The sequence below is a fragment of the Sminthopsis crassicaudata genome, chromosome 2 (assembly GCF_048593235.1).
Source record: "Sminthopsis crassicaudata isolate SCR6 chromosome 2, ASM4859323v1, whole genome shotgun sequence".
Classification (NCBI taxonomy): domain Eukaryota; kingdom Metazoa; phylum Chordata; class Mammalia; order Dasyuromorphia; family Dasyuridae; genus Sminthopsis; species Sminthopsis crassicaudata.
The window spans coordinates 30371411-30380456 of record NC_133618.1 but is presented as its reverse complement, the minus strand read 5'-3'; the positions used below and the strand labels follow the sequence as shown (position 1 = coordinate 30380456).

Sequence of the window (9046 nt, the reverse complement as noted above, 5' to 3'; positions counted from 1 at the left end):
GCCTCATTTGTGGGACACCATAATTTTCACTGAGCTATGTGCTAAGCTTAACATCAGGAAGACTCATTTTCCTGGGTTACAAATTTATATTTGGACACTTACTAGCTATGTGACCTTGGTTAATTTTGTTTGTCTCAATTTCCTCATTTGTAAAATTAATTGGAGGAATAAATGATAAACCACCTTAGTATCTTTGCCAAGAAAACTCCAACTGGGGTCATGAAAAGTCAAGCATGACTGAAATGACTGAAGAATAACAGTACAGTGCTCATAATTTAGAGGCATTTTTGGAGGTTAATCAGCATTTATTAAACACCGACATATATGGAAGTGTACTAGGAATAAAAATATAACCAATAAATTAATCCCTATTTGAAAATAATAAGGACAATTTTACTTTAGAGAGAGTACAACTCATATCTAATTTCCCCCATGAAAAGAAGGTGAAGAAGTAGAAGACAGGAGTTAGAGATACTTAAAAATGGGAAGAAAGGAAGGTATTCCCTCCCTGCACCCCTCAGTAGTGGGGTGAGGGCTCTGTAATCCAGAGTATAGGGTTATAAGTTTCCAAGCAGGCAGATCCAGATCAGGTTTGAGAATTCAGATTGGAAAGACAGGCTCTGACAGTCTGGAAGCTGATGTTTGGGGGTCTCAGATTGGGAGTAAATTTTGGCTTTGGCTTTGCATGTAGATTGTTTAGATTTCATGCATGATGAGGGTTAATCCCAGAAAAATAATAGCAATATTCAAATCAAGAAGGGAAAATGGGACCCCTCGAGTGAAGATGGCTGGGGCAGAGCCAAAAGCAGAATATTTAGTCACCGCTTCTTTGTGGTTCCTTGGGCTAGGTCAAACCACATCTGGATCCACTTGCCACCACCCCAGACAAAAGAACTTGCAGTATAAAAGTGACTCCAAATGTTCTCACAAAGAAGGTGGATGTTGGTAAGTAAAATGTTGAAAGGGTGGCAGTCGGCCTGAATTGGGCATTTGTAATCCCTGAAGTCCAATTCTAGCCTTTGTGCCAATTGTCTTTTCAGATATATGAGGATTGGCAGTTTTCCAAGAAATGGTAACAGTCCTCCCTGCCCAGGGGAACTTTCAAGATCCCTTCCTTCTGCCAACTTGAGGACACCAGCTGGATTCAAGGTCCTAGATTGGGTGAGCACTCTATGAGATCTATATATTGGATAAAGTGGTATTTGCTGGCCAAGATCATCATGCTGCTGCAATGATAGCTGAAATGGTACACATAGGAGGTGTCTTCATAGGTAATAAGGCTTGTGTTTACCATGCCGCAGGCATTTTTCTTTCATGAGCTACACTGGTGATAAAGATCATTTTCTGGAGTAGGCTTAAATTTGTGGTGCTTAATATCCATGCACACGTGGAAGCATTTACTCTGTTATAATTAATATTGATTATATATTAATTCATCACTTTTTGAAGTCCATGAACCATGGCCAAAAGGCCCAGGAACAGTAACTCCCAAACTGGTTGAGTAATGGTCTAAGGAGTCTATCTCCTTTAGGTTCTCAAAAATTCTAAGAAAGCTTAGAGCCCAAAATAATAGCAGTCAGTTAAAAGTATTGAGAAGACAAAAGAATTTAATTTTTTCATGCAGTACTTAACTGTGTAGATTAAAATTTCTTATGAATATTAATGTTTAGAACTAATATTTTTGACATTAAGGGGAAATTCAGTTGTGTATGCTCAGGAAGTAGAGGTTAAACAGAGAGAAGACAGACAACCAAAACGCTAAAACCAGAGTGCTATGACAGGATTTTACCATTGTTGTAAATTGCTTAGCACACTGCCCAGCAGATAGTAGGTATTTAATATATGTTTGTTTTCTTCTGTTCAATGAATTATTTTACCAATTATACTGTTAATAGTTGAACTTTGTTCTTAATGGGTCATATTCTTAATTTCAGTATGCATTAGAGGAGACCAAGCAGTCTTTTATACAGTTGACTACATAAATTCAGTGATTCTGAATGAAGATTATGTTTTGTTTATTATAATGTGGCATTTAAAGTAATCTGGGAGGTATAATTTCTGGGTAATTTAATCATTTTATTAATAATATCAGCAGTTTAATAAAAGTATGTTCATTTGGCTTATCTCTTCAATCACGGACAGTCATGGCAGCAGGCTCATGGTCTACCTGCCCTTGTGGAAGAGATATTCCCCAAAATGTTAATCAACTCTGATTGGATAAAATTCATGAGAGAATAAATATTAAATTGAAGGGCTAGACAAAACTCATTTACTTCTAACTAGCCCCACTAAACCTTGGCCAATGTATTTAGATAATTCCTCCCCATCCAACCAGAGTGGAACACAATGACTGCCCCTCTTGCATGGAGTCTGAACAAGAAAATTAGTCTATTTCCATTAATGACTTTTAAAAGACTGAACTTAAAATCGGTACTTTAGAAAAATGGGGAAACTCTGGATTTCCCAAAATCACTGGTTATTATTTCTCTTAATAAAGGTGGGATAAATGGCATAATCATTCTGACTTGGTTGCCAAAGTGGGTTTCCAAAGTCCATAGTAAAGGAAAAACAGAGTTAATCAACTTCTTCTAGAAAGTATGAAAGTTCCATATCTCAAAACCCAGTATCCCTTAGTGTCAATCTGTCATCCACTAAATCAGGGGTTCTCAAACTACAGGCCTTGGGCCAGATGAGGCAGGCTGAAGACATTGATGCAGCCTGCCAGGTTATGGCAAATGGGATGAGGGGCGGAGACAGAGTGTGAGCTTTTGTTTTTACCATAGTCTGGACCTCCAACAGTCTGAGGGACAGTGAACTGGCCCCTATTTAAAAAGTTTGAGCACCACTGCTCTAAATCAAGGAGTATTGGTGACCAAGCAGACTTTTCCAGTTAAAGAGCTAACTAATTTGCCTTTTCTCCTCTTCACCCTTCTAGAATAAAACATATTGAATCAAGGCTGTAGCCCAGGGATATGGATAAGTTAATTCTTAAAATAGAAACAATGACTCTTAGACACTCTTAATATTAAATATGAAAGCCTTATACAATTAGAATCTAAATCTATAAATATTGATTCAAGTTGTCTATTATAATTCTCAATCAATAATTAATAAATTATATAAAAGTCAAAAATTATACAGAAGTCACATATCAATTTTCAGTTTCATAGTACTCTTTTACACTGTACAATGGGCATATTATATAAATGTATAGTAACACACTGGATGAAATGCAAACTCCTTGAAAGTAAGGATTCCCTTATTGTCTGTTAATGTATCTCTAAGACATAGCATAGTGTGTGGCAGTTGTTTTTATCATTCCCCTTTAATAGATGGGGATTTGGGGCCTCCCAAAGTTTAAAAGTCTTTTAAAGTTTTACAATTAGTAACTACCTGAGGCAGAATTTGAACCTTGTAAAGTAAGTGCAGAATGCCCATATGTTAGTGTTGAAGGATGAAACACCCTAACACCATTCTTGAGGATCCCCAGGCTGGTGTCCCAGGGTTATTGCGATAATTTGCACACTGCCCAGCAGATAGTAGGTATTTATTCTCCAAGTTAAGGTTTGGCAAAAAGGATTTATTGACACTGAGGGGTTCTCAGTGGGCTAGGATGCTGATTAGGAAGTAACAGGGAATTAGGAGACAGTTTAATTTTATCTGGTCTTCTGTAGCCCAGAGAATCTCCAGATAAATTAAGGATGGTGGTATAGAGAGTAATTTGCAAATAAATTAAGGGTGGGGATTATTTTAGGAGTTTCTCCAAAGCCAGGTGAATTAAGATTGGGAGGGGGTAGTGAGCAAGAACTAGAAGATTTAGGGTTTTTTGACCCAGCCCCCCACAAAGTCCAGGGGACCAAAGAATCTTATTATGTCATTATGATTCATATTTCTACATATTGAAAGAAAATGCCCTCTTCAATTATGGGTGAATTATACAGAAGTCATATATGAGGCTAGGTGAATATAAAAACTGAGTCTTCTATCCAACTCCCCTCCCCAAAGTTAAATATTTTCCAAAACCAAAGGAAGAAAATCAGATTAAATCTTACATTCATTCTAAATTTTAAGTCCCCAAAAGACAGGACTGAATGCCAGATCTATCTCCTAGGAGCAACAACTCAAAAAATGCTGATTTTGGATATTACAGATTTGCCAAAAGGACATATCATGACTGTCAGACCCAGAAATAAACACTGAAGGTCACCTGAAGGCCCTGAGATTCTGATATTATAGTGAACATTTATAAGGAAAGGAAAATAACTTTTAAGTCAGTACCAACTCCAGGACTCCCAGGGAGTGAATTTGAAGAAGGTTAATGTGATGGATCACAGTTGGGAAAAAAAAAAAAAAAAAAACAAACAAACAAACAAACAAACAAAAAAAAACTGGAGTGAAACTTGAGACATTATATTTTGTATTAATTGAATTTATTTCCTTCTTGTTCACCTGCAATACCTTGCTTATATCCCACATAATCAAAGAAATCTTATCATGCAGAAGAAACATTTGCAAAGACTGCCTTTCCTCCCAATCCTTTGCCTTTAGCTTATGTGAAAGGACAAGGAGAATATTAAAAACAGGATAAACAGAAGGAGGGGCGAGAAACTTTATGCATGTTATACTATTAATATAGGTGGCAGGCTCCAAACTGAAAAATGAAAGAGACCTCAAATTCTGTCTTTTCCAAACCGCTAATTTAGTGCTTGCAATCCAGGGAAAGGAGAAAGAATGGTGAAGGTGATGGGATCTATAATGTGGGGTTTGGCACCAAATGATGGCAGGCAAAAGTTGGGATTCAATAATGTGAAGAATTCACAATGGTCATGATTTTTGGCAAAAGGTAGATTTATTTAGAGGAATAAGTTGCAGACAAAATAAAGGGATGAATGATAAATATGAAATAGAGTAGAACAGCATATTCAAGACAAGTTCCTCAGTGGAACTCACAATAATCCAGTAGAGTACACAATGTTATTGGGTCACTACATTAGTTGGCAGGCTAAGGGATTTGGCTTCCTAAAAAAGTTAATTAGATGTAAGAAGGAGTTAACTCCTTCTTACATAGTGGAGTTAGGGGCAATACCACATTGCATTGGGGAGAAGAGGTAAGGAGAAAGCCGTCAAGAGGTAGAGAGCCTTGTTGGATTGACCTAAAAGAGAGTAGTCACCATGGGATGGCCCAGAAGTAGATTTTATGGGGAAATTTAACTTCAGGGACTTAACTGAGACTTCTACAGAGGGTAGGTCTCAAGAATGACATAACTTGGATTTCAGACTGGACCATCTCTCTAAAGAGTGGAATATAAAGCCAAACTGATCTGTATTAGAGCCATCAGCCTGCTTGCCTCAAGGATCAATTCTTTAGTTTATCTTGGTCCAAAACCATTCAGGATCTCATCAAAAGTACACTCAAAGGACTTGAATTCAAATAATTACTTTTCATATCTATTAAATATAAAAAATGTGCTGGGGGGGCGGAGCCAAGATGGTGGAGAAGATACATGCCACTGTGTAAGCTCCTTTCTTCCCTCACAACCAACTAGATTTAATCAGCCTCAGAAATAGCGTTGGACTGACAGATACCACAAGGACTGGAAGCACGACTTACCAGCTGAAGAGAATCTGGAGTTTCAGCAGAAAAGGTCAGCTCCCAGGGGAGGAAGAAGAGAGGCCAGCACAGACAGTGGGGTAGTGGCACACTGCGCCGGTCACGCTGGGGAGGGCTCTGGGATTAGAGAATCCACTGACATAAAAGAATCTGGCACAGGCTGTTAGCTCTTCTCTGCTTATAAAACAGCAGATCAGAGGAGAAATATAAGCCACTTTAAAATTTAAAACTAGATTGGATCTTCCCGGATCCCAGGGGTGACTCAGCAGATCTCGGCACCGGGGGCGTGGCCGACATAGGCAATCCAGGCTTTCACCTCTGGGTAGTTAAGAGATTGAAGACTGGGTGGGGCGGTAACTCATAGTGCCTGGCTCAGCTGGAGGCTATGGAATGGAAGTCCCAGAGAAGCAGAACCTTTGAACTAGGGACTGCGATTTCTGGCAGACACTTCCCAGTTTGAGCTCAGGGGCTTTTCACATCACCTGCTGCAGACATCCACGCCCCACCGGGACGCATAGGCTAGGCTTTGAGTCGCCTTTACTGTTCAGTCTCAACCTCAGGGAAGCCGCTAAAACACAGCGCCCTCAAAGCACAGCAGTGCTGATCACGTCTGAGGCACTTCCAGGGAGGGGGTGGGGAACTCTCTCCCAGAGCTCTCTCTTAGCTCAGGCACAGGGGCCGCTGCATCCATCCAGTCTGGGAGGAAGCTGGTAAAGAAGTAAATAAATAATTTCCTACCCCAGGGACAGACCCCAAAAGATTTTTTAAGTATGAGCAAGAAGCCCAAAAAAAACATAGATTCCTTCCACACAGAGAAAGAGCGGATATCCAACCCCGAGGAAGTTAACAGCAGAGAGTCAGCAGATAACAACCCAAAGGGGAACGATTCCTGCCCCCCATCACACAACTCTCTCCATGAAGAGACTATTAAAAAGTTAAGAGAGTTTGAAGAAAAATGGGGAAAGGAAAGAGAAGCTATGATAGAGAATAACAACGTCCTGAAATTGGATTTGGAAAAAATAAAGAATTCACAGGAGATGCAGGGAAACAAAATTAGTGAATTAGAAAAGGTAAAAAAAATCACAGGAAAGTAGGATTTCTGAATTGGAGAAGATAAAAAAAGTCTCAAGAAAATAGGATTTCTGAATTGGAGAAGATAAAAAAGTCCCAAGAAAATAGAATTTCTGAATTGGAAAAAGAAAATAATTCTCAAAAAAAAAAAAAATTAGGGAAATGGAAAAAAATTCAATAGAGCAAAATGACTCATTTAAAAATGAAATTGGGCATTTACAAAAAGAACTAAAAACTGTGAATGAAGAAAATAACTCCTTAAAAGTCAGGATGGAACAAATAGAAATGAATGATTCATTGAGAACCCAAGAATCAGTCAAACAAAACAAAAAAAAAAAAAAAAAAAAAGGAAAAGCTGGAGAATAACGTCAAATATATGAAGGTTATGGAATATTATTGCTCTGTAAGAAATGACCAGCAGGAGGAATACAGAGAGGCTTGGAGAGACTTACATCAACTGATGCTGAGTGAAAGGAGCAACCAGAAGATCACTATAGACTTCAACAACAATGCTGTATGAGGATGTATTCTGATGGAAGTGTATATCTTCAACATAGAGAAGATCCAACTCACTTCCAGTTGATCAATGATGGACAGAAATAACTATACCCAGAGAAGGAACACTGGGAAGTGAATGTAAATTGTTAGCACTACTGTCTATGTACCCAGGTTATTTATACCTTTGGAAGCTAATAATTAATGGGCAACAAGAAAATGGTATTTACACACATATATTGTATCTAGGTTATAGTGTAACACATGTAAAATGTATGGGATTACCTGCCATCGGGGGAGGGAGTGGAGGGAGGGAGGAGATAATTTGGAAAAATGAATAAAAAAAAAAGAATGAAACAAAATCATACTTGGATTTTGTCTGAGATCATTATTTCTTAATAATAAAAGTCCTTTTTGGCAGGGAGAATGCCTCATTGTGATTCTTCACCCCCAACCTAAAAATACTATTGTTCTAACAATCTGTCAACAAATATAATTGTTTGTGATAACTAAATTCCAGAGACCACTCCTTGGTTCTACCCCTGGCCACAAAATTAGCATATCTATAACATGAAAAATTAGATAAATGTGTCTCTTTGCTTTTGTTTCTTTGCTAAATTCTTTTGGAATTTAGACCACTTGATTTGGTATTAACAATTACAATAAACTTTGCCCCATTGACTTGGAAATGGGATCAAGTCTGTGAAATTCTTTTGAGACACCCTGTGACACCTGTCTGTAACCCCAACCTTTTGTGGTCTCTTCCCACCCTTAACAATCTTCTTACCTACAGATATTCTACCAAAGGAATGTAAATATTGATCATTGAAACATCACAAGATATCCTGGGGTTTGCTGTCTAGATAATTTTTTTTAAAAGAATCAAATTTTAAACCCAACTCACTCTGGTTTTCATTTATTGGCCAACAAAAATATATTCATTGTGTAGGCTGTGACTCAGAATGAATGTAAGGAGCAATTGTTTCTATTGTGTGGGGCAGTAGCATCCACAAAATCAACCAGAGACTCTCAAGATAAGAAAAAGGAAAAAAGGGAATTGTTATGATTTCATGAGAAAGGGCAACTCCTAAAAGAGAAGGCATCAGTAGAGGAGTGCAAAGAACAAACTGCAAATCACAAGATTAAATAGACCAGAAACCCTTGCACCATCCTCATTTTTCTCCCATTTTCTGGGGGAGTTCAGGCTTATTCTCTAAACTTAGAAATCTATCCCAGAAACAAAAGTATATTAGTAAATAACATACTCTTAATTCAAATTTCCCTAGAGAACTGCTATATAAACAGATATTATTGGATCAGAGAATTCTGTTACCTGAATTCCCAAAGCCACCATTGCCTTTAAAATAAATAATTAAATGCTAATTGAGAGGTGATGGGAAATAGGAAGGGAAATGTTCATCCAAGACAATCAAACACCTGAAGTATTTTAGCTATAGTTTAACTTGCTATTTCAAAATCTCAAGTCACAATTAGATCATAGTTCAAAGGCATGTTTCCATGATAGTGCTTCACTCAATTTTTCCCATACACTATTTTGGCCAGTGACTCTGAGGGCCTTCCCCTCAGGGGAAAAACTGATTTTATATATATATATATATATATATATATATATATATATATAGTTTTTTTTTTAAACTAAGTAAAAAAAGTCATTCTTTGCATTAATCCTTACCTAGCCTTAATCCCTGAAAGGTCATTACTTCAGTCAAAGTGATACTTGTAAAGTCTTAGTTTAAAAAGGCCAAAGTTTCCCACTGCATGCAGGGCCATCTCCTGTTTTCCTGATTTATTTCTTGCTACTGAACTCTGATAGTTTCAGAGGAGAAAGTGAAATTGAGTTTTTGAATA

General features: G+C 37.7%; 1 pseudogene; it reads right to left on the bottom strand.

The window, feature by feature from the left end:
- Positions 1 to 696: 696 nt before the first annotated feature.
- On the bottom strand, positions 697 to 8531 carry LOC141552613 (folate receptor alpha-like; annotated as a pseudogene).
- Positions 8532 to 9046: the final 515 nt, after the last annotated feature.